Below are 26,257 nucleotides of genomic sequence, written 5' to 3' on the forward strand. Positions count from 1 at the left end.
TTCAAGCAATTTACTCCGCACCCAGTTGCTTCTAAACCACGTTCACGATCCAAGTTGTAAGTATACCTTAACACATCTTTCAGGCATATGATTTAAAGTCCGTTTTTTAAAAATTACGAGATGGTTCATGAATCCTTTATTAATTTTCCAAAAATTACGCTATTACATTATTTATAAAAAAGATATAATATAACTGTTAGTAACTCGGTCACTTGGTCTATCACCAACTATTTGAATGCTCTTTGTATGTATACGCAACCCCATTGTACAGTCGCCATCACCATTAAGACCTACTGTATGGTCTATATTACACGTTTGGCGGGTAGTGAAATTTGTTTAGGTATCCTCCTTGTGACTAGTTAGAACAGTTTGACGGGATGACGAATAGGAACAGATTTGCAGTTTGACCAATAGCTACAAAATTACGATGTGTCCTAATAGAACTAAATCTACTTGTGACGGGTTGAAACAAATAATACTGCTTTTGGCGGTGTGACCGGTTAGAACAAAATTTTGGTGTGATGAGTTGATGCCTAAATCGACCTAAGTACTTATTGTTTATATAAACCTACAAAAAGACGATTCCTATGTACAGGAGATTAAATACATATTATGTTATTCAACTACGAATTAAAAAATATATATTTCTGTTTACACATTTTTTTAACGTTTTTCTTTAATAAAATAAAACATTAAAGTTTTCTGTGACTATATTTCATTTTCTTGAGTGTAGATTATTAGTTTCAGTTTCCAGTTGATACCAGGAACTACACCTCTTCAAAAACTTTGCTGGTGGTTCGACATCTGTAAGTTTATATATAAAATATCATAAAAACACTTAAGATAAAAACTTATAAATAAATTCTGGTCGGTCGGTGGTGTGTCCAGAAGGCTGCTGCCCCTCTGGATAACAATGCTGATCCGCCGATTGAAATATAGGCCAGGCCTCTGGTCACCAGAAACCTTTAAAAGGCGTTTTGACATTTCCTCATAGACCCACGCTAGGACCCCAGGGTTTCAACTTCAACCCCAAGCGCCACAAATATGTAGCTAAGGTTTTAAATTCTAGACTATGAACATGAAATATTGTTCGCTAGTTAGGGAATTAGAATAAAATAGTAATAGGTGACGGCCGTGGTCGCGGTAGGTAGGTACATCATGCGTGGGCCAGGCAAGCCCTGAAATTATGCACCAATTTTACTATAACTTTGTTCACCTATTGACTGTTTCCAAGATAATCGTTTTTAATATGTAGTCCGTATAATCGGGCAGTATAATTTGCCTCATATTTTTAACACAAAATAATTATCGGTACATATATATGTACCTATTTTGCAATATTTTCTTGTTTGCATCATTTAGTTACTTGTTTACTCCGATTGACGTGTTTATCATTTTCGTTACTATGACAGCGCAATACTTTAAATATTGTAACGTGAAGGTTGAGTCCGGTGCCAATAACTCACACTAATTTAAGACCCACCTTACAGTTTACATAGCGGCATTGTCCTACGATGCTTTAAATGAATACGGTAAACATTTAAATACTACTACTAGGCGTTTATTGCGCGTACTCAGTCGAAAAAGTTTGAAACCGATTTTGACGAAGAGTGCATGCGTATTGCATATTCGAGCGATAGAGAGGCAAATAAAGACAGGATATAGTTGCCTTTTCTCAATACAAATTTGAATACTCAAGCCGTAGCCATTTTGGTGGTTATACTGCTTTGTATATGTGCGTAAAAATGTGTATGTGTGGATTTTTAGGGATGTGGACGGGTCGATTTTGATCATATTATATATCGATAAGTGCTACACAGCGAAACTTCGATATCTTCACAAGAAATAAACATCACAGATGGATAATAAATATTTTATAATATAATAAGATAACTAATTTCTTGCAGAAAACATGTTTTAGTAGTTATTTATGTATCGTAATTAAAATATCCTGGTCCTTATTTTACTTTTTAGCTTCTCTATGTGCAATCGGCATGTCAGGCTTCTGTCCAGTGTAACACCGAGATACTTTGGGGAATAGTTATGTTGTAAGGCTGTACCCCGGAATCTAACTCTGAGGGTCTTATGTGCCAGCTTATTGGACAGGTGGAAACAGCAAGCTTCGGTCTTAGAAGGATTTGGGCACAGGCGCCAACGGGTGAAAAAGTCGGCGGCAGAGGTCATATAGATATAGCTACATGATAAAAGAAATAGAATCCTCCATTATGCGTGGTCGGACGCCTGTTTTTCTGCCAATGCCTATTCATAAATCTGTTAAGACCTTTTTTCTTGATAACACCTAAAATAATAAGTTTATAATTAATCTCAATGTCTCCAGTTTGCTGTTTATTCAAACAGAAAAATCCAAATTTCTCAGTCATTATACGACCGCTGTCTTATATTATACGTTGAAAAAGTCGGCGGCAGAGGTCATATAGATATAGCTACATGATAAAAGAAATAGAATCCTCCATTATGCGTGGTCGGACGCCTGTTTTTCTGCCAATGCCTATTCATAAATCTGATAAGACCTTTTTTCTTGATAACACCTAAAATAATAAGTTTATAATTAATCTCAATGTCTCCAGTTTGCTGTTTATTCAAACAGAAAAATCCAAATTTCTCAGTCATTATACGACCGCTGTCTTATATTATACGCCATTAAAAATTCAGCATTAATAACAATTAATTAGGCATATCGTCCAATTTATAGTATGGCACAGGTATTAGTTCTTACAAAGTTGACCTTAATTTACAAATTTATAAGGAGTTGATGTAAAAGTGAATTGGAAGAAGTTGATAAGCAGACGCAACCAGCTAGTCGCCGAAGCTCCGCTTCCCTCGGATGAGCCAATTAAGCCTGCACCTAACAGGCTCTGGCTCATAGGGGGCTTTGAGCTTGCTGTTGCGTCAATTTTCATATTAACAAAAAAAGCTAGTCTAACAACACAATTAATGATTATTTTGCCGCATTCTTCACTATCTCTCCCTGTCTCACTGCCATCTGACCTTCTAACCCAGAGGGGAAAATATACCTTATTGGGGCTACTTCTTCCTCGTGATATTTTATTTAACCGAAAAGTAATTGGTAAAAGTTAAATGATATTTTGCACACAAGTTACAAGATGTTCATTGTTAAGAGCCGGGGTTAGGACCCACGACCATTGGTTTTAAAATCAAACTTTATATATAATTTGTATTTTTATAATAAATCAGTTTTCTTTTTGACATTTATTAATTGTCAAGATTTTTTTAAATCCTGGGCAATTGTCACATGTACGTTTTATGATAGATCTACATCGACGCAACTGCATGTCATCGTCATGGTTCTTGCGGTTTATTTTTATAACGCCAAGATCGGAATTTGGCAGCTAACTCCATCTTGCGTCAAGTAGAAGAATCAAAATCGTACAGAAAAAACTACTCTCTGCCTTAGGATCCCCTTTCAAATGTCATAAATCCAAACATGGCAGCCATACCCATCGACAAAAAAGTCTACCGTTGATCTAATTTCATTTGACAGTTAACTAATACGTATTCGACACGCTTATATTTGACAACTAGAATCCTGACTAGAGCTGGGACTGCGTACCAAAAGTACGTCTCTGTTACTCGTACCAAAAGTACGTCTAAAATACTACTTTTACGAGTATGACCCCCAATAGGCAGTTTACGTATTTGCCGGTCTTAGGCGTCTTACAAATAAGGATTATTTATGCAAATATCGACTTATTATTTCGGTAGGGGTCGGAAATATTATGACGTTTTGAGTGAAGGCTATGAATCCATTGACATATTTTTATTATATATTATTACACTATTTTTAGATACAAAAGACGCCCAGACGACCGTCTGTTAACAAAATTTTGTTTTGCTTAAAGTAACGGTAAGAATGGAGGTACGAGGTGATGAAAGTTTCATATATGTTTTATTTCAGAAATCAAAGTTCGTACTTTTAAATACTCGACAAGCTAAAAGTAGTCTATTACAAAAAACCTGTTCCAAAAACTATTCCGGTACAACGCCCCGCCTCTAGTGTGGATATTGTTCACTGACAGGTGTTGATGATAGCAATTCGACAAGTCACAATATTTCCCACATCAAATGGAAATCAACACGAAACGTCACTTTTAGCATGTCGAATAAGGGCCCAGATCCGGTGATTGCAACATTTTGTAAGATATTTATTTCCTCCGGCCCTCATCAAATCACGACACTGTCCTGTGGTCATACCTTTAGGACGCTGTATGAGTTAAAAGTTAAAATGATAAACTTGGTTTTTATTTATGACAATGCTTAAGTATAATGAAATACAGTATTTTCGTTTAAGAATTTAGCATTTCACTTGCTTGTTGATTGGTTTGAAGAACTTAATAATGATCCCTTAGGTAACGGATTATCTACGAGTATAAGATGATATTATTATATAGTTTGGTTGTAGACTAGTTTATTTGATAGTATTTTATGTAACTACACTTGTTATTAACCGATTTCAAGATTTCAAATGAAGGAGGTATGTTTTTTTTTTAAATGTTACTTCATAACTCCGTCGTTTGTGAACCGATTATGAAAATTATTTTTTTGTTTGAGATTATATATATACAGATTGGTCCCGTTTTTGTCTAAACTCAGTTCTGATAATGGGATCCATGAGGAATCGAGGGAACTCTTCAGATGTGAAAGACATACATATTAATATAGTGATTTTTGTATTTTCTTTAACAAATCAAGCATTTACATTTAAAAAAGTGACATTTGATGAAGTGGAACTGCTGATGATAATCAGAATGGAACTCTTCAACGACGCCTAGTACACGTTTGGCGATTTGTCCTCTTTGCTGTGTTTGTTAAGCAAATTAGATTTTCAAGACAACTTTTTGTCAAGTTCGCGTTCTGACAATGGGGTCCATGAGGAATCGAGGGAACTCCTCAAATTTAAAAGGCATATATATATATAGTGATCTTAGTATTTTCATCAACAAATAAAGTATTTAGATTTGTGGAAGTGACATTTGATGAAGTGGAACTGCTGATGATGAACAGAACGGAACTCTTCAACGACGCATAGTTCACGTTTGGCAATTTATTCTCTTCGCATGTTTGTCAAGCAGTTAGGTTTACAATGCACATTTTTGTCAAGCTTGAGTTCTGATGATAGATTCCATGAGGAATTGAGGGTACTTCTTAACTCTTTTAAGCATACTTCTTATAGTAAGTAAGTAAGTGAATATTCTTAATTTATATTTCTGTCCTATTTAGTTTTTCTATTAATTATCTGGTGCTTTATCTCATGCATGGTGTGAAATAATTTATTTTAAATTCAGTGGAATACCCTATTGCGGGTATCTTACCAGTCAACCATAGGGCAAATCTGAAATGTGTCAAATTAGGCGCAGTGACAAAAAAAAACATGTTACCTCCTTTTCTACATAATTAGGCGTAGGACGCTGTCTTTTAAATTTCATTGTATGAAATCCAAAATCAACAATAATCTTTCTTTTACCGGTCTCCCTCATTGAAGTTGTTTTTTTTTTCTTAAAAAATATGTCTTACCTACTGAAGATACATCTTTTTAATAGCCTGAAGGGTAATAAAAATAAATTACATTACTTCTGATTGTCAGTTCATTACCATATTGTTTGCAAGATTTAACAAAAATGAGGTAAAATATATTGTGCGCGATATAAAAAAAGAACGTAAGAAATTTAAATTGTACTGTAACATGCTTAAGGGACACTATTTCCTTTAACTATCGATTTTATAAATATATTATATATTTCATTGGTATGGCATGTTTTTTTTTTCAGAAGTAGTAAACACCTTAATCGAATACGGATTTAGGTTGGTACTTAGTTACACATTTTATGACTGAATTTTGTTTTTGGCTCTCCTGAATATAAGCGTTTGGTCCTTACGACATTTGAAGTTATTATTAGATTTAAAGTTAACTAATGATTGTAGAAAAATGCAACACAGCAGGTTCGTGTTCCTTAATCGTGACCCAGGACCAGGAACTACTGTTCATTGCGAATTAGTTTTTGCCGGCAGGAATGTCGACACACTGCCTACATACAACAGCCGATTGAGTTTTATAACTGCATTATTCTAGGTTCTAGTATGTAGGTAGCCTGGGTTCATTTTTAGGTGAAAAGTAGATAGCATAATTAGGTATGTAGCGTTTTATAGTTTTGTTGGTTGCTCTTTAATTTGGGTAATTTAAAAATGAACAAAAAATGAACTGCGCGACAAACACGTTAGACACGATGCTTAAATCAAAACGTATAGAGGTAGGGGAGCATTGGGCACTTTTTTATTGAAGTCGTAATAAAACCGTATTTTTTTAACAGAATCAACTTTTTGTTTCGTATATCATTACAATTTAATTAATTATAACTCATAATACTAATACTTGTTAGGGTCGGGTGGTTATTAGGGCAGTAAATAATAAAACTATAAAAATTTGCTATAAAATTGAGAAACAATCCACTGTTTTATGTAAGCCTTGATGGGTGCGACTCTGCATAGTGCATGTTTGATAATAAGTTCAAACTTTATTACAACAACTTCCTGAACATTGCAAACAAACGAAATGCGGACATTAAACACAAGATAGTCGGGTCGTTATTACGTGAAAAAGTAGTCAATGAAATTAAAAACAAATGTATTATTTTAATGGCGTGATTTCTAATTATTACAAATCCTCTAGGTATATTATATAAATATAAATTCATAAAGTCTGTAGTCCCGAAAAATCATGTTTATAAATTGAGTAAGTACTTACATTCAATTATCAATTCATGTAGAATGGTTGTATTGCCTATTTAGCCGACTCTAAGTTCCTGCGATTAAATTTAGAATACCTAGTAGGATTTAATCAATGACCATTCTACTCGGAAATGAACTACGAAATTTGAATCATTCAATTAAACCCGTGAAAGGAGCATAAATCTTAATGGAAACGCATTTTAATTTTAAGTTAAATAGATTAAGTTCAAATTGCTACCCTTTTATATAAATTACGGAGATTAAAGAGGAATTTTTGGATAATTTAAATAGCTGCTTTTCGTCAGTGAAATATTCAATTTTCTTCGTTCACGGACGGGTTAAAACGCATTTCAAGCTTTGACTTGTCAAATAATAAACTAAATATCTATATTGAAATGCTAAACAGTACCTTCTTATATATCTACATTTCAAATTAGGTAATCAAACGTTTTAGTCTACAATTTAGGTAAGTACTGATGCTGCCGTAAAAGCCATGTTCTATCATAGAATCAAATGTCCTATAAACGATATGCATATTTTGTTTTATATTTATTTATTTTATGCATACACTATTATGTATATGTTACTTATTATTTTGTTGACTCATAATATAAATTTGTATAAATGTTTTACTAAATGTGTACTCTATTGTAAATAATATCTTTATTTTAGTGTACATAATTATAACATATAGGTCTATTTTAACAGTAGTAGTACGGGATTGTTAAATGGATATACATATTTATTACTATTTTACCATTGTTTTATTGTTTATTTAAAATTAGCCTGTTTAAAGTTTAAAATTAGCAAACAACTGTTTAAACAGTTGATTATAAAAATGAGTATATCTCGTTATTATTGTAATTACACAAACCCATTCTGTTAGATGTGTACCTACTATTTAAATAGTGTTATGTTTTATCTCTTTAAATTAAACAACGTAAAACCACCCAAATATATTTGTGTGAAAATCCGGCCCTGTTTTTTACCTGCTCCTCGAGAAACATAACATTGCTTCCTTTGCGCTAGCTAGCCGTGCGCTCGCATTACCAGTGCAAGCGAGGTCTTCGAATACGTATCTTTGTTTCGGATCGCAGTGTCACAAGTTAAGCTGGTTTGAGAGCGTTTAGTCGCCTACCTTAGACGCACCAATAGAGATCAGACAGCTATTCTGTTAGAATTCTGTATTAGTTCATAATGAATCTTATTCCGTGCTCAATAGAGTAGTAATTCAATAAACGCTACCTATGCGGCCTGCCCATTTTTTCATAGTGGCACGCGCCTTTGCGGTTTTTAAACAATAGATAAGACGATAACCCGTAGAAGCTCACGGAGAAAAATACAAACTATACCTATAACCGTGTTTTTTTTCTCTTTCCGTTAATGTCATGGGTGCATTCCTGAGCTTAAATTAAGTTACTTTCTCAAAGACACCGGTATTCTATTTAACTCAATTTCGGAGATAATCATTAGTTTATTTTTATCTGATAAGGCCACTTGCCTTAGGGCCTGTTTCATATGGATTAGTGTTTAGTACGAGTTTATGTTAATACATTTGCTACTAAACGTGAGTAGGATCTCGGACGATCGATGTTCGAAATGAGATTGATATTTCACAGTTTTCAATTGTTTGGTTGAGGTAAATATAATGCCCATGTTACAACTTGGCAACGCTATATGAAACATTTCATTACTATTTATTTAAAAAAAAAACGACTTTTCAAATATAAAATATGCCATTAAATTTAGTCTCGTTGAACGTACTTACTCATACCCCAAAGTTAACGCAATTAAATAAAAACACGGTGTTTATAACATAAAATACAATTCCTACCTTTTAGCGGGCGAAGACAGCGCATTGCAAACCCAAAGCCACAGGACAAATAAATCTAGATTTATTACGAGAAAGGTCGTTCTACTTTTATTGGTGAACTACCGATTTAAATGTTCCAATAAAACACATTCGAGACTGAATCGGGTCTGTACGGCTCTATTTGTCTTGCGGATTGTTGCCAGCTTCGCGACGATGTACGATATCTTAAAACATATATCGTGAAACGTAACCAAACTCTTTGATCGTATCGAGTTATTATAATATGCAAAGTAAATAAGTATTAAGAGGAATTCCTAGTTGCGATTTTTACATACAAACGCTCTCGACTGTTTCCTTCCTGGATCTTTAACCTAGAGCAATGAATGATTTATCAAATAGAATCAATCTGTGCCGCTATGTTTTGCTGTTTTGGATTATTTTATTTTGAAGAAACTTACAGCGCCTCGAAAAACGCAAAAACGGCTCAATTGAATAGGCTGAAAAAAAAGGCGAAGTATACAAATATGACAACAAATATCCAAAAAAACAAAACATAACGGCATAGATTATTTCTTCCTCTTGCAGTTTCTTAAATTTCATAATGATTGGTTGCATTTTAGAGGAGCAAACAGTGGAGAGCAAAACCTCGATTTATGAGTTTTTTGCGTGGAAATTTTAGTCCGAGCTCCAGTTGTCCTTATCGCACACACGCACTCCCGCCCACCGCAGCGCGACAAAAACATAGCTTTAAAAATGCGAGATTGAAAGAAAAGTTGCTCAGCTAGGAATTGCTCTTAATAATTTGACGTCTTAGTCCCGATTTTTGAACTTCGAGCTCTAGATTTCGTCACTTGAAAATCTGTGGAAAACGGCGAAATGCTATGTTTGAAATACGAACGATAGAAATTGGGAATCTATGTAGTGGTATTGACCACTTGTTTTCAATTCTATTATTATGATTTAAATACCTAGTAGTGGATAGTTTTAAAGGGAGAACACGAAAGTAAGCGAATAAAATTCAAAAATCTAATCATTGTAAACCCTCTAATTCTAATATTCAAGAAAATCCTCTCTATACTTAAGTCAATTGTCCATAGAGGTGACAGCAGGGAGTCATATATATGTACATATATTGGGTACTAGATTTTTTACGTTACCATATAATTTTATAAAGTATTTAGAAATTTTAAAATACGAGGCATTATTTGTACAATGTTTGTTGAATTTTATCTCCCAATTATAAGTATTATAACACGTAATCAAGTCGTAGTTGTTTATTAATTTGGTGCCTAATGGTACAATGCTCTACCTATATACCTTCAATGAATTATGTCTATGTTTTATGAATTTAATCATTAATGAAGAATTTCAATTTAATGTATGTATTATGATTATTTCTCGCAATTACTTGAATCTGGATTTGTGACTAGAACTAATATTTATAGTATTATTGCTTTATTTTAATTGTAAGGAATTCCTAGTGGGATCCCTTTCTTTCCCATATTCTTATTGTTCCGAATTTCGATAGTCAGAAATTGATATCCATATAATTAAAGAACATAAAGATCAATAGTCATAATTTTTGCTAAGCATAACGTTTAATAGTTCGAACATTATCATTCTATAATATTAAATACTATAATCGCAAAAGTTATAAAATTGATTAGTATAACATTCTAAGGCCTATGCATTATTATTCAGAAATATTTTAAGGCATACATTTTAACGGACTAATGGTTATTATTCATATAGTTTTAATTACTAAACAAAAAATCATGTCTTAATTAGTAAGCCAAACAAAAAATCATGTTTCCCCAGGTAGGTTCGTTAGTTACCTTGTGTCCCTCAGAGCGAAAATAGGAGTCCCGCGAAGCGGGGCTCCGTCGACTCGTTGGCGGCACGAAATGTATTAATAAGTTACATGAAATATAGGAAACGGAGGTAAAGTCAGTAAGCCAAACAAAAAATCATGTTTCCCCAGGTAGGTTCGTTAGTTACCTTGTGTCCCTCATTCGCGGGACTCCGTCGACTCGTTGGCGGCACGAAATGGATTAATAAGTTACATGAAATATAGGAAACGGAGGTAAAATCAGTAAGCCAAACAAAAAATCATGTTTCCCCAGGTAGGTTCGTTAGTTACCTTGTGTCCCTCAGAGCGAAAATTATTATACCTTGCGAAAATAGACCTTACGAAAATTATTATAAACAAGTTTATTACCTTCTACATTATGTAATGATATAGAATCTGAGCTTTGAATATTATGACCGACAAATATTATGACTAACAATAATGATGACCTGCAAAAATCGGATCTACAACTTATGTCGTTTAATTTTATGACTATTAACAATATGACTAATAAAAATTATGGTAGAAAACGTTATGGACTGAGAAAATCGGAACTAAAAATTTATGGGAACCAATAGAGACCCATTCCTAGTATTACGTGAATGCTATTTTGTGTTTGACTATGTATTTATTTTAGTAATTAGTTTTTAGAATATCAATTATGTTGCTATGCCCTGCCAGGGTAACCATGCATGCACTCAATACATGTTAACACCTTAATGTAATCATGGTTCTGCAATAAACGAAATGAAATTAAATATTAAAAAAGGTACCTATTGAGCAATGCATGTTAATTAATACATACATTAGACTCGAAAAAGTTGTAAATATATTACACAGTTAGATAACATCTAATTCTACACCCCTTACCTTGCAGTTAACGCTTTACCGTTAACGCTCCATAGCGAACGAAACGCAACTGTCTCTGTCGCACTAATATGAAAGAGTGATAGAGAGAGATAACTACGCTACGCTACGGAGCGTGAACGATTGGCATCTTGTCTACTCACCCTTATATGCTAATTAGTGGATGCGGATCCGCTTGAACTCACAAATAAACGCAAAGGTCTCATTTTGATATCGCTCGCTCGTGATCATGTGTACTGGTGCGAGCGGGGTGTGCTGTGACGAGAGTAATAACATATCAATAACAATATACAGTCGTGTTAATACAATACGTTTGATAAATTAAACCAGATATAGAATATATCCGTGTAATCATTAATTAATTAGTTTTTTATAGTAACTGCCAACAAGTGCTGATAGTTACTTTTGAAAGCTCGTATCTCGTTTGTGTTGCTTTACATTGCGGGCTCAATTACATTGTATGCTTAATTTTACCTCAATATACTTCTTAGGTCCTATGCTAAACACCGTTTAAATATTTGCCCGTATTTAATTTACACATTGTACAACAGTTTTTAAAATTCAATTGCCGCTCCAGGCACGCTCAGTGTTATGTTATAACAATTATCTTTAACGGTTTGTCGCTTTATCGGAATACGTATGCAGTAACGACAAAGAAGGTGGGGTGTTAGACTATGTAGAAACTGGAAGTCCCATTCGAAATTAGAGATTTTATCTAATTGATCGCTTTTAATTTGAAATAAATGAACAATTACATTTTTAACGACTTTAGTGATAAATAAGTGAAAATGGAATTAAAAATTAAATAGTTGAATATTTGTATATAGAGCTGGCGTAACAATTTGGTTAAATTTTGATATAATTATGATAAGAACTTTACATTACTAGTAGTACAAGTCACGTGCACCAATCAGGGATCGGAAACCGGTATTTTTTGTATGGGAACGAAAACGGTATTTTTTCGTTCTTTGTTAATTACTTCATTTCTAATTAGGCAATCTAATAATACGAACTCGTTATCTGAAAACACAACTGAGTCCTACATTTAGAGTATAAAATAAACCTAAATATATGGTTATTTCGATGTTTTTGCAAAAAACCGGTTCCGATCCCTGGCACCAATACCGACGAGCGAGTTGCCATATCATACCAATGGGTATTAAAACCTTAACCGATTTTAAATCAGAATACCGCTCCTTAGCCTCATACTAACAGAAAAACTATTCGTTGAAGGTTCTAGATACACAGGGTGCAAAATAAAATGCGTTTATGGAGAGGCCCGAAACTATAAGATATAGAAGAGTGTTCAAAGTAAATAAATCGCAAATTTTAAGGATATAAGAGCTGCATTCAAATATCTTCAAACAGATTTTGTTATACACTTTTTATTTTTGTTATACCTACACATTTTCTAGTAAATAAAAAAAGGCCTCTGTGTAAAAAGTATATCAACACATGTATTATATTTATAAAAATTAAGTATACATAGTGAGGAAAAGCTTCTGACATACGCTGGGCATACATACGGTACGATCTCTACACAGCTGCGCGATAGCATAAACAGGATGAAGTTTTTTGGCTTCACATGATGATAATTAGGATAATGAAGAAATATATGATGAGACCCCAAGATTTGAACATATCCAGCAACTCTGTTGCTCAATTGTCGTGTTGTTAGATACGAGCAAACAGTAAGTGTCAGTATTGTGCATACACCAAATGTTATTAATACCATTTACCTTTACAAGCAAACTAAGATCAACCAGTAACTAGATGAGCTTCAATTACAGCATAGATATAGAGGTACACAGGTCTACCTCAGTCAAACGCTCCGAGGTCGGTAAACTCTGGGAAAGCAGCAGTGCGTGGTCCGCTGACCCTGTCGATACATTTCATTATACTCGGGAGAAAACTGAGTTTACATATGAAGACTGAGCCACACCAGCTGAATGGCTTTGCTTGCAGCTCAGGATATAACTACAATTGGAATATCTAACATTTATTACCTCCCTTATATTTATTAGACTACCTTATTCCTTATATGATCATATCTTTCTGACTGTCGTTAAGTTTGTCAAGACCTCTCTCAAGAACGCAAGATACCTCAACTATTGAGCCCCTTGAAGCTATAAAATAATCAAACTTCTAAGTTTATAAAATAATAATACGATGGAGCCTAACTGGAATTGACTTATACATATATGTATGTCAGAAGTAAAAGTCTGAAAACTGTAAAATTATACACGTTGGGGCGGTTTTTTTTTCATAAGTCGGATAATTAAATGGTAACAAATAATGATCCTTTTTTATATTTTAAATATAAGTTCATAATTTGTAAATTAAATTAAAATATTCCTGAATGTTTAAATTTTTGTGGCTAAAGGGTTTCTTTATTAAAAAAAAACCTTTTTATCCTCGAATCATAATGTTTGCGATGACCGGAAGAACCAACCGAATATTTTTAGAATTCATTCCGTCACATTTAGGTAATTATTTTACTCTTTTTATAAAAAGCAAATACAGACCTTAAAATGTCCATGTTTTTCTAAAAAAAATGTATAATTTATTCAAGTTGTTAAAATTATATCTGAACTTTGTATCTGAATTTAAATATATCAATATGTAAAGTAAATTGTCATACGAATGAAAGGACGGTTCACTGAACATCGGGCTTTACAACTGAATAACCAATCATTTAATTTAAATGGTATACGATAAACGGATATTATAAATGTGCAATTACATATATTTTTAGTGCTTAGACTAGTTACATATACTTGATCAATTTAGTGTTGTGCGTAGGTATTTACTCGTAATCGTTTTGGAGTCTGGAAAATGAAACAGACAAGTTTTTATTTGTTTGTATTTTTTTAAGTGCAATGCATGCAATAACTTACAAGCGTATTTTGATTTTAATAACAGGTTATAATCTAATCCATAACAAAAAATCAGAATAGACCTGCTACTCTAAAAAAATCTTTAAAGCTGGTCTATGTGCATTATAATGTCTTACCGACGACTTTGTTTAAAATTGAAATATTTTATTACACAGATTTTAAAATTTTTCTATTGTTTTCTAGGAATTATAATGTTTTATAACTATGTATGTAGGCACCTACGTTGTTACAATAATTAAGTAACTTAATGGCTTCAAGAAACTAAGTAGAGATCTAGTTTGTTATCGCAGAAAGTTTCATGCGATAGCTGTCCGTCGCAGTGGTCGGTCTGCGTTACCCCTTTACAAAGTTACAACTTCTCAACATTCTACGTCATGATTACCTCACTGCTATGCAAAACTACAACGGGGTCTCATCTGATCTATTCCATTCAACGGATATTAGGTGAAAATGTTCCTCTGATATTACGGAGGGCCCCTCGCTTTGCCTGAATATGCTATTTGCTATTTACGCAAAAGGGTTTATCTCTGATCGGAAATTCGATAATACCATCATACCGCTTTATGACTTGATTCATAATAGAGCGTGCAAACACACCGATATCCCTGATACTTTTGCTGAACGCAGCGGCAAAGTTCAGCCATTTTCAGTTTTATGATATTTGGAAGTGTCATTCAGATATTTTATTGACATACTCGAGAAGACTGTAAAAGTAAAATATTGCTTTGGCAAAGGATAAATCTAAAATTTAATTACGAAGTGAAAATAAGAGGGGTTTTAAATTCTAACAGCCCTTTTAAGCTTAAAATGGAGTGGAACTTAACAAAATTAGAACTTAAAGGAATGAAAAATGCCTGCTAATTTATAACTTAAGCGTACTTTCAACGCAGAATACTAATAGTAGGTGCCCAAGTAATACTTGTATTATTATTGAAAAACATCTTGAAAAAGAATTTTAAAAAGACGAAATTAGTCAAGTTGCGACATTTTGATTTAAGACTTTGTTGTGAATAGATTATTTTAGGCGATAGAAACCTTATAGAAACTTATATTGGTGTGTGAATTCGCATAGAATTGTGCGAATATCTATGAACTATAAATTTCACCACTTAAACTATTTATTTGAATGTAGAAATGTAGGTAGCTTGTATGTTAATCTTGATCACACCAACCTCTTTAATTATTTCTGCCGCGGAGACAACGAAGCAATGAGATTTAGGAGTGACAGTTTACTGCACAAAATCCAGATTAATGAAAAATGTGGACAATTTAGGCACGCACATAAAAGAAGACCAATAGTTACATACTTTCATCTAGGTATCATAATACCTGATAATACTTAACGTAGCGTCGGAGCAGCGATTAACTACGATTGTAGTCAAATATATGCAGTAGGGTCGTCGTGTGATGGATGCATAGATTACACAAAGCAATATCAACCAATCTAACCAACGCGCAATCAATTATGCTGAATAGCCTTCGATTCACATCTTAAGAATACATGGCTTGCCGGCTTGATTGGGTCGAATACATAGGTTCAACAGCAGTACCTACTCAGTATACATATTTATAACTACTAATAGATAAATACGAATGAATGAATGAATGTATGTCTGTCTGTTGTATGAATGTATGTACCTCTTTACGCTTAAACCGCTGAAGCGAGAAGCTCATAAGATAGTGTGTATCATGTTTTATGCCGACAAGTCACGGGCAGAAGCTAGTTCCCTCTAAATGCACAAGCTTATCAGAATTATCTTGAACCTTTTCGTTCACAATTTTTAATTAAGATTTTTATGTTGGTTTGCTAAAAATTGTTAACTTTGTGAATAAATTGAAATTGTAATTTTATGACGTTATACAATAATTTTAATTCCTGGATTTATTTATATTCATGACATTTAATCAATTATTTTACTCCCTCGATCTCTTTTATGTAATAGCTTCATACTTCTAATATAATGTGTTTAAGATTAAAATCGAATATACTTATAATAATCATTTCACTTATTTATTAGAAAACTTCATGTTGTTAGCTATTAAGAAATGTAATTTCAATTAGTACGTAAGGTTGAACTGTGAGTGTTAATTGTATGCTACAAATAAATTGAAACAATAGTTTATGTAGGTACACTTATATCAACAAACTGTTTTCCAAGAGAGTTTTTGTTTCTCTCGACAGTTGATTTCAGACTTATTTCGTAGTTTTCTATTTGTAAAAGCATAATAACATTCTGAAAGCAGTCTGGAAATGACATTTAAATTAATTGAAATTCTTACTGTTACTCAAAAACTATTTCACGTTTAAAATATAATATAATAATATAATAATAATTCAGCCTATATACGTCCCACTGCTGGGCACAGGCCTCCTCTCATGCGCGAGAGGGCAAAATATAATATTAAATTTAATTAAAGTAGAGTTGTATAAACAGTCAAGGTAGTGTTCAAGCCTGGACTCAGTCAAATTATTTTCATCTGAGACTCAGCGGTCCCTTCCAGGAAAGGGTATTTAGCATTGTTACGAGGTCTTAGGATAAATCCTGCTCAGACATCGTCACTTTGACGTAATGAAATATTATTGATAGACAAAATAATGTAATTGTTATTATTATTACCTATATTGTAGAGATGTGGGCCTTTTTGAGTGCCTCATTGATCAAACAGTGATCTATTGTGGCGGCTCTTTAGAGTTCATTACTAATACTCGTTGAATCTAGGAAATTCAATATTTTTTTGAGCCGTAACGTCCTGTACCTCATAAGGTCGCAATTCGCACCGCGCGTTAATGCGTAGTTAACAATTTTGTTTTAAATAAGGAGGTATTTATATATCATGATAGATATTATATGGATATTTCAAAATATCGGACATATATTCTATCGATGTTCTAAATAACTGCATTTCGCGCAAAAGTCACGCACTTACTTTACGTTTACGCTACACTTACGACCTTTAATTGAGGTATTTTCAAAGAAAACCCAAAAATGGCTCAACTGGTCATGTTCAAAGTATTATTAACACGCTTTTATTAGGTCGACCTGTATGTAACTTTACTATATAATGGAATCTAAGGTAACTAATTTAACCATCTTCCAAGGTTCGTAGCGTCATGAAAATTGGCAGCTGTATGTAGTTCTGATGACAATACAATAATATGGTACCGTCGAACTGATCTGATGATAGAGCCGGAAGATATGAACTGGAACTTCATGATGGGACATCGTATCATAGTTGTGTTTGGATTTGTTAGAAAAGTCTTGTAATGAACTTTGACCACGATTAGGTTTCAAGGTCTGATGATGAAGCCGGAAGATAGGCACTGGCATTTCATGATGGAATATCGTATCATAGTCGTATTTGTAAGTGCAAAATTGCCTTTCTCACAAGTGTGAGTACTGGACTTTGAACACCATCAGGTTTCACATTTATAAAAGCGTGTTTTTCTAGTGTTTTTAAACTATTAATTTTTTTTAGTACTCTACGGCTAATCTCCTGATTTTTTTTTACTTTGGTTCGAAAGTTATGAAGAGATAAACATTATATTAATAACAATTAGAAACGGTTAAACGGAAGTATTCAATTTGTCCAAAAGAGTTTTTAGAAACATTCAAGTTATTTTTAAAGACCCATTTAACGATGTGCATCACGTTCGGGGTTTCTGTTTTTTTTTGTGACTAATAGTGACATGTGTGGAGTAATATTTTGAGTATTTAATCAAGTAGCGGCGTATAACACACCTATACTTCAAATTTATGTGCCCCCTTTAGCTCTCTAAATAGTTTATTTGGATATAAACGAGTAAATACGGGTATTTTAGGAAATACTTACTCCGTATTTACCCGTGAGTATTTACTCACTACCCATCTCTAGGCATTACTGCTGCGACGTTGACGTGGGCGCTGTCATTATCAATTACATTGATAAAATGAGTGACATCCGTAGCCTCATTTTCACTCGTTCAATCCGTTACTCATTCTTATTTTACTAATTGACAGTAACATCACGCGCGTCTACGCCGCAGCAGTAAAGATGACATTGAGATGGCAACTAGACCTAAATTACTGCTGCAACGTTGATGCTGGCGCTATAGCTGTCAATTTCCTTGATAAAATGAGTGACGTATTGTACGTAATAATTGCGAATCGCGGTAGTAATGTGACAGCGAACGTCACTCAATGTTCAAGGGAATTGACAGATACAGCTACAGCAGTTGACATTTAAATGTCACTTCGGTGACACAACAATTCCGTGGCAAGAATATTAAAAGAATCTTATTACTATTCAGATTCTATTTACATTTATTTATAGGTTATGATTAAAATATATTTGGCTAGATTATTTGCTTTTATAACTTCGCGATGACACCACCTGATGGTGCGCGGTGACCGTAGTACATATATGGATATCTGCAACTCCAAGGGATGCATGTGTCATGCATGCCGACCGCGACCGCTCGTTAATATCTTGTCACATCACTGTCTCCTTTTTGTAATAAAATAATATAGTCAATCGATAAAATATTGGCAAGGAGAATAAATTTAAAAATATTAAGGACCACACTTCATACCATCTTTATAAATCTGACTGACGCTAGAATGTAACACGATATTGCGCCTGACAGCTATCACGTTCCTTGTTTTATAAAGCCACTAGAACCTCAACAATTATGGTAGGCGCATTAAAACTTCCACAAATAAGCTTATTTATTTAAGTCACAATGGACATCCAATATTGTCTGTAACTATGGGTAAATTGAAAACTCTATTTTATAACCGTCTGAAAAGTTATAATTTGATATCTTCTTTTGTTTTTTTTTTTTAAAGGCCTCATAGAAACAATAGGAAAAAACTGGAAAGAAATGGCAATAGATAGACAAAAATGGAAGAAAATGCTGGACAAATACCTAAATATAATAGAAAAAGGCGATTCGGAAGAGGCCTAGGTCAAAAGACCTTGCGAACATGTTCAAAGAATTGTTAATATAATAAGGAATTGTTAAATAGACTGCCAACAGTTCGTATAATAAAGGCTTTAATAATAATAATCTTCTTTTGTTTTTTAGACAACTCAATACTTAAAAAAACGTTTTTTATTTTTTGAAAACTTAACTTGACACTTGATTTTTTTGTTATAAGTTATTGAGCCAATATACAATATCGAAATCGCTCGTGCCTACCGTACCGTATCTGTATTACAGTTTTATTTATTAACGAAAGCATTTTCTTTTTTTAAGTCATTCCAATAACTACAAAGTTTCCAGTATAGCTAACAGTAGATTTTAAACCGAACTTTTTCTTGCTAAACTACTTAGGCTGAAGAGAAACAGGAGTAAAAAAGTAAACTTAATATTTTGCACATTAATGAACATAATTATCTTGATTTCATTACAGTTTGTTACAGAAAATGTATATGTATATGTCACCCTAAACCTCGAAAAGAGTGTGGCGATATTTTTGCCAAAATCTTTTTTTTCTGATAGTAATCTTTCCATTCGCAAAATTTATCAATGGTTTTTTTTTTCTGTAGCTTATTTCCCCGGTTTGCTTTTTTCCCCAGTAGTAACAATCCCATTCTCATAATTTCTCAATCTTTATGTATCCGAATTTAAAATTTCCCATTCTCTTTTGTTCATAAAAGCACCGTTTCTGTTCGCATTGTTCCCCAATGTTATATTTATTTTGGGTGCCTTCTTGCTAGTCCTGTTTATGATTATTTTAGCACCAGGTGTATAAGTAAACTTGGGTTTACAGTTTCTAAAACTTAGGTCAGAATTATCTTATCGAAAATACCTTGTCCACAACCACTTCAGATTGGATTATACACGATCTACGAGTAATGGAATTATTTAGTAACATTCAGGCCGTTTGTCAACAGTGACATTGACAGAGCTCTGCAGTCATTATAAAACTTCATTATAATTAAAAAGTAATGATATCAGAAATAAGACAACCCCCAAGGAATTGCAACTGTGACAAAAAATATAGATTCCATTAATAGGCACAGTATAGATTACCGGTTAGGTACTTATAGATTTCACCAAATTGATAAAAAACTGCTCTAAGGAAAAATAAAGCATAGAAAAAATAATATTTGGAAAAAAAAGAAGAGAAGCTAAGCTATTGTCAACAGAAAATATCTGTAAAATATGCGAATGGAATTTTCGCATTCGGTAAAAAAAGATACCAAGAAAATAAACTTCGGCAAGACAAGCGAAAGGATACAAAACCATTGGTAAATTTTGCGAATGGAAAGATTACTATCAGAAAAAAAAGATTTTGGCAAAAATATCGCCACACTCATATTATATAAAATGTAGTCGTATTTTTTACGTAAATAGGATTTTATTTGTTAAAAAATGTGAGGAGTTGGGTTTGCGTAGTCCGAGCTGGGAACAAAACCAACCAACTTCCAGAAGCCGCACACTTTAGCTCTCAGTTTTCGATGCTCAGAAAAAGATAGAAATGTAGACCTGCTATTAGGCGCATGGCACACTGCATCCGATTCGCACGTCTCTCCGATGTTTGAGAGAGTTTATAGCGACATCCCGTTCGCACGTCGAAGCGATGTGTGAATCGGATGCTGTAACTAATTAATAATATGTGATGCAGTGTGCCATGCACCACAATCTTCAGTCTGCAATATCCAAATAAGTACTTGCGCATTGCACAACGTGAACATTATTGTCGTGAATACGTTCTCTCTAAGCGAAATAATTGTGTGAACTCAAACTTTAGCAGCTTATCGTACATCTAATGCTAAAATCTAGCCACGAAGATGTTAATTTACGGTTACGTTTACTATTAAGCTTTATAGCTATAGATTGTACCGTATATATTATTATAGGTCTACTATACAGTTTGTTATTATGCTTACAGGCCAATTCTAGTTATAGTAATTAGATCTGTTTGCAATATGATACTTATCTGTCAGTGTCAAAAGTGACATTTCTACAACCAAAAAAGTTACTTTTGACACTGTTTAATGAGTATTTGCCTGTCTGCCTAAAACTAGAATTTGCCTGTTAGTATCTTAAAACTCTCCGCTTCATTTGTTATTGGTATATTTGAACTTGACACGACATGCATTGTACCTACCGGTATATTTTTACATATTTTTCAGTTTAGGATTTATCCTATTAACTTAACAGGTTCCGGGAACCAAATAAATAATATTTTCATTTATATGTCATTGATAAACGCCAACAATCGAATATAAGATTTTTACAAAACTAGGTAGGCAAGTATAGGTATATAATCTCCCATGTTTCAAATTTGCAAGTACTTTTTCTACATACTTCAAATTATTCAAAAGTTAAGATAGGGTCGTCAGTACCTCTAGTGTAAATCTATTCAATAGCGAAACGTGACGTACGTGTTTGTGTTAAGTCTCATTTTGTATGGGATTTAGAAACAGCACGCCAAGCGGGACGTTTTGGAAACTCTAAATCCCATACAAAATGAGACATAACGCGAACACGTACGTCACGTGTCGCTATGGAATAAATTTACACTAGGGGTTCAGAACTCTGACACGAACATTCTTCGTAGGATTAAAACGAGCGCCTTCTATAGGACTTGTGCGAAGAACAACAGCACGCCATTAATACATAATATACAGTGTCTAAATCCAATACGGGCGATAAATTAAACCTGATACAAAGAATATTTTCGTGTAATCCAACTCCACTTCAATATCTTAAAAACTGTTTACTTCTCATATTTTGAAAGTATACTTAGATACTGTATTGAAGTTTGGGGTAACGGCTCAGGCATTAATTCGGTGTTACTCTTGCAGAAAAAGGCACTACGTCTTATTACTGGATCCACGCGTATACCAATTACCCACACCCACACCACACACCCAAGAAGTTTTCTTTAATGTTACACTGTATGACCCCGTAGTTAATGTTTGAAAATTTACCGAGAAGCAATATACTGGAAATTGAATGACATGTCATTACGAAATACGAGCTTTTTATAGAAAGATTAGAAAGCTCGTATCTCGTAAGTTTTGCGTCGGTTTACATTGCGGGCCCATTTATTTTGTATGGTTACTATTTTCATTGTATTTCTATGCAAAATTTATTTCAATATACTTCTTAGTTTATATGCTAACCACAGTTTAAATATTCGCCCATATTAAATTTACACACTAAATTATTATTACTTCGTAAAGAAGGGCCTTACGGGTCGCGATGTTGTAAAGTTTCTCTCAGTGCGTCTCGCCCGCGCATATGCAGGTTGTTTACCTCTCCTAAGTGGAACAGTGACGGATCAAAAAGTAAAAGGCAAAGTAAACTAATGTAAAGTAAACTTTAAATTTTCATCTGTAATAGCTGGCATCTAACCTGCTCGCGTAGCCAACACGCCAATCGTTATCGTATAAATTAATACTTTACATCGTGAAGGTAACGAGTAAATAAGTTCGCGTCTTTATCCACAACCGTATGTAGGTACTAATTGCAAACTTGTGCGTCGCCTGTGCTGCAGTGCAATAGTTTGCAACTTCACTAAGCCCTGGAAACCTTTTATGCTAGTGAATACCTTCAACTCCGACAAACTAAAGGTAACTAGTAATATATATTTTTTGTATTATTACTGCAATTTAGTGGAGCCACCGAACAGTTTAACAGCCGCTATTGTTTCAAGCTACAGTTCGTAGTTCCATAGCCATCCTATTAATTAAATAATAACTGAGTACGGTACGGCTCGGTTATTTAGAGATCAAATTTATTATTCACGGTTTTTATTAAGCTTGTCGTCGGAGCATCTCAAAAACTGCATTGCAGAACCCTAAAAACATCCATAATGTATTCACAAAATAGATCTCTTATCGGTAATCTACAGAAAATCGTTTGGTAGCTGGTCGGTGTCAAAACCGTGTTTGATATTATCAGTAATGATTGAACGTTTTTCTTATATTATAAAATTAGAGCAAAGTAACAATTAAACGTGTTAATAAATTAAGTCATGCGTAACAATCTTGTTGCTTTTATCGCTCACGGATAAATATCAACGCGTCGTAATGAGTTTGTTACTTCATTATGGACGGAAGCGTTGTTACTAGTACCTCGATTTTTTAATTGTCGCAAGTTCTTAGGAGTTCCAGAAAGTTTTGGTTATTCCAACTCCAACCATGAGTACCTACGATTGATATATTGATTGACGTGTATGATGATAACGTAATAGAAAATCGAAAATAAATAAATAATAATGTAGGTATAAATAAATAAAATAAATAAATATTATAGGACATTATTGAACAAATTAACCAAGTCCCACGGTAAGCTCAATAAGACTTGTTCAGTATTCAGTATTCAGTCATTTATTGCCTTCATAGTTACATATTAAGGTGATACATAAGAATTCTGATCAGCTATGAATCCTGTAAGGGCACTGCAAAACGTAACTTACGGAGTTACTAGTAATAAGTAGCTATGAATCACTATTAAAGGTTACATTACATAAAATATTCAATTTAACATTACAATTAAATATTACATTACATGTTATTGAATTACGACTAAAGATTAAATATTATCAAATTTATTTTTTTATTTGTTTTGTGGGTACTTAGACAACGATATATATAATCTATACATATTTATAAATACTTAAATACATAGAAAACATCCATGACTCAAGAACAAATATCCATGCTCATCACACGAATAAATGCCCTTACCAGGATTTGAACCCGGGACCATCGGCTTCATAGGCAGGGTCACTACCCACTAGGCCAGACAGGTCGTCAAAAATATATGGGAACAATCTTACATAGATTGACCTAGCTCCACACTAAGCAAAACTAAAATAGTAGGAACACATTCTGAGTACAAAAAACCCTAAAATTTTATGAGTCCCGCCCCGATTCTACTCTGAATACCAATTTTGAAATTGGCAAAAGAGTATATTAAACTATTAGGTACGTCAAATATACCTAGTGCTACAATACAAATATTATTGCATCATACCTCATACCTCAGTTAAAAAAACAATATAATAATGCAAATGAGTGTCGAGTCAGACAACAAGCGCTATTATCACTATAAAGCAATCTGTCCCAGACATTCCAGACAACCATATAGATTGCGGGAAATCTTGACAAAAATAAGTGAATGAGTACATAGTGCTTAAAAACAATAGCAATACAATTTGGTAGAAAGAAGATACACTGCGTTGAACTTTAAATATTATTAACTATTTTAGGTACACCGTAACTGAGTGCTTAGCCAACATGACAATCTTTAACGCCCCGTAGCGTAACATAGTCATCTCTTTCTATGGCTCTCTATATTAGTGGAGCGTAATTGATTGGCATGTTGGCTACGCACCATGATATAATATGTATATAACAAACAAGACACGAAGTGTTTTCAAAATGTTAAGTAAATATGGGGGTAAGTAAATAATTAAACGCACTTCGCTCGTTTCATAAACCCACACTCGTACCTATTCAATGACATAATTATTTAGCTACTTAGGCAATGTTTTATTTTCAATGGACTAACTATTTAAGCAGTGAATAAAAAACTGATTAAACAAGCTACGTTGGTAAATAAGAAGAAATAGAATGCAGGTTTGTATTGTCTGACTCTAAAATATAGGCTCAAAGATCAAACAGGAAGCCGATTGGAACTTATAAATAGATTCCTATTGGAATCCAGTAGAAATGGGCACGATATTAGTAGGGCAGGCCTTAGGGCAGAGAGCATAGAATAATTAATTTGTATTATTTTGGAAGTTCTGTTTCAGAACATAATTTATGTTAAAATCTTTAATTTTAATAAATACATGAGGTCGAGTCGGACTCCCCACCGGAGGATTCCGTACAAATTTGCAGATACATGTACTTATTTTTTTTAATGATTTAATTACAAATGCATAGTTTTCAGATTTTTCTCTGTGTTTGTGTATAAAGCTGGACATACACACTATTACGGTATGCCTGCACAATTATGCCTGTACAGTTCAACTGCACAGGTAAAGCCGTCTAGAAAACTGCACAGTCGAACGCCTCACACGCTCCGTTTTACCTGTGCAGTTGATAGAACTGCGCAGGCATACCCTAGTGTGTATAGCCAGCTTAAGACGATATTAGTTGCCAACCTTCATGGTTCTAGATCTACAGAAGGTACTCTAAAGTTTTAATTCTCTTGAGAGTGTCGAAATATACGTTATACGTTTTATCCAGCGTTTTTTTACGTCAACTTAGAAGGTTGATTTTTTCACAGCTTCAAGAGACTGTAGACTAGAGTATGGCTTTAATTTCAACTCGCTACCCCCACGCGTTTCGGAGATAAAGGATCTTGACAGACAGACAGACAGACGGTCAACAAAGCGATCCTATAAGGGTACAGTTTTTTCCATACAACATTAACATGATGAGGTACAGGATCCTCAACATGATCAACGTCAACTTATCGTATTTTTAAAAACATTTTCAAACCTACGCATGCTTATCGCAAAATGTGTTTCAATTTTCTTTTGACTCTTTGAGAGTCCAATTTTTGCATGCGTGGGTCGCAAAACAAGGAAAATACTTAGGGTAACTTTTTTTGCAGTATAAGTAGCCTACTTATCTAATTATAGGTATGGAGCGTCATAAATATTAACATATTTTTAAAGAGATTTTTTTAGTTTCTCGAGCGTGTCAGAAAATTATATGTATGAGCTATATCTGGCTAGCCGTGGAGTTTACCTCAACAACATTTAGCAGTCTATGTTGGTAGGTTGGTTGGACGGGGGTTCGTGCCCGGCAGTTAGAAAAATCGTAAATTAGATTTTGGGATCTGGTTAGTTTGGCCCACGTTAATAATTTTAATATTGTACATACTGTTATTACGAACCCATGACAGTTATTACGAAAGTGGATACAGACTGTATTGTACTAAATAATAAACGTTAATGTGGTTACACTAAATTAAATAAATGTTTTGTTATGTTAACTATTCTGAATAAAATTGATGACGAACGTGTTATTTTAGTTCACCAATATTATGAAAAACAACTACGTAAACATATAATTCCATCATTAAAAAGCCCATTTCCGGAAATAACCTGA

The 26,257-nt window shown here is 33.7% G+C and overlaps 1 long non-coding RNA gene across 1 annotated transcript; it reads right to left on the bottom strand.

Annotated features, from left to right (window-relative positions):
• Positions 1-644: 644 nt before the first annotated feature.
• Positions 645-4,158, bottom strand: LOC133517189 (uncharacterized). Its single transcript, XR_009799340.1, has 2 exons — positions 1,217-4,158; positions 645-804 (listed from the first exon to the last, which is right to left on the bottom strand). It is a non-coding gene; the product is annotated as an uncharacterized LOC133517189 (long non-coding RNA).
• Between the last annotated feature and the right edge of the window lie 22,099 nt (positions 4,159-26,257).

The sequence above is a fragment of the Cydia pomonella genome, chromosome 4 (assembly GCF_033807575.1).
Source record: "Cydia pomonella isolate Wapato2018A chromosome 4, ilCydPomo1, whole genome shotgun sequence".
In the NCBI taxonomy this organism is placed as follows: domain Eukaryota; kingdom Metazoa; phylum Arthropoda; class Insecta; order Lepidoptera; family Tortricidae; genus Cydia; species Cydia pomonella.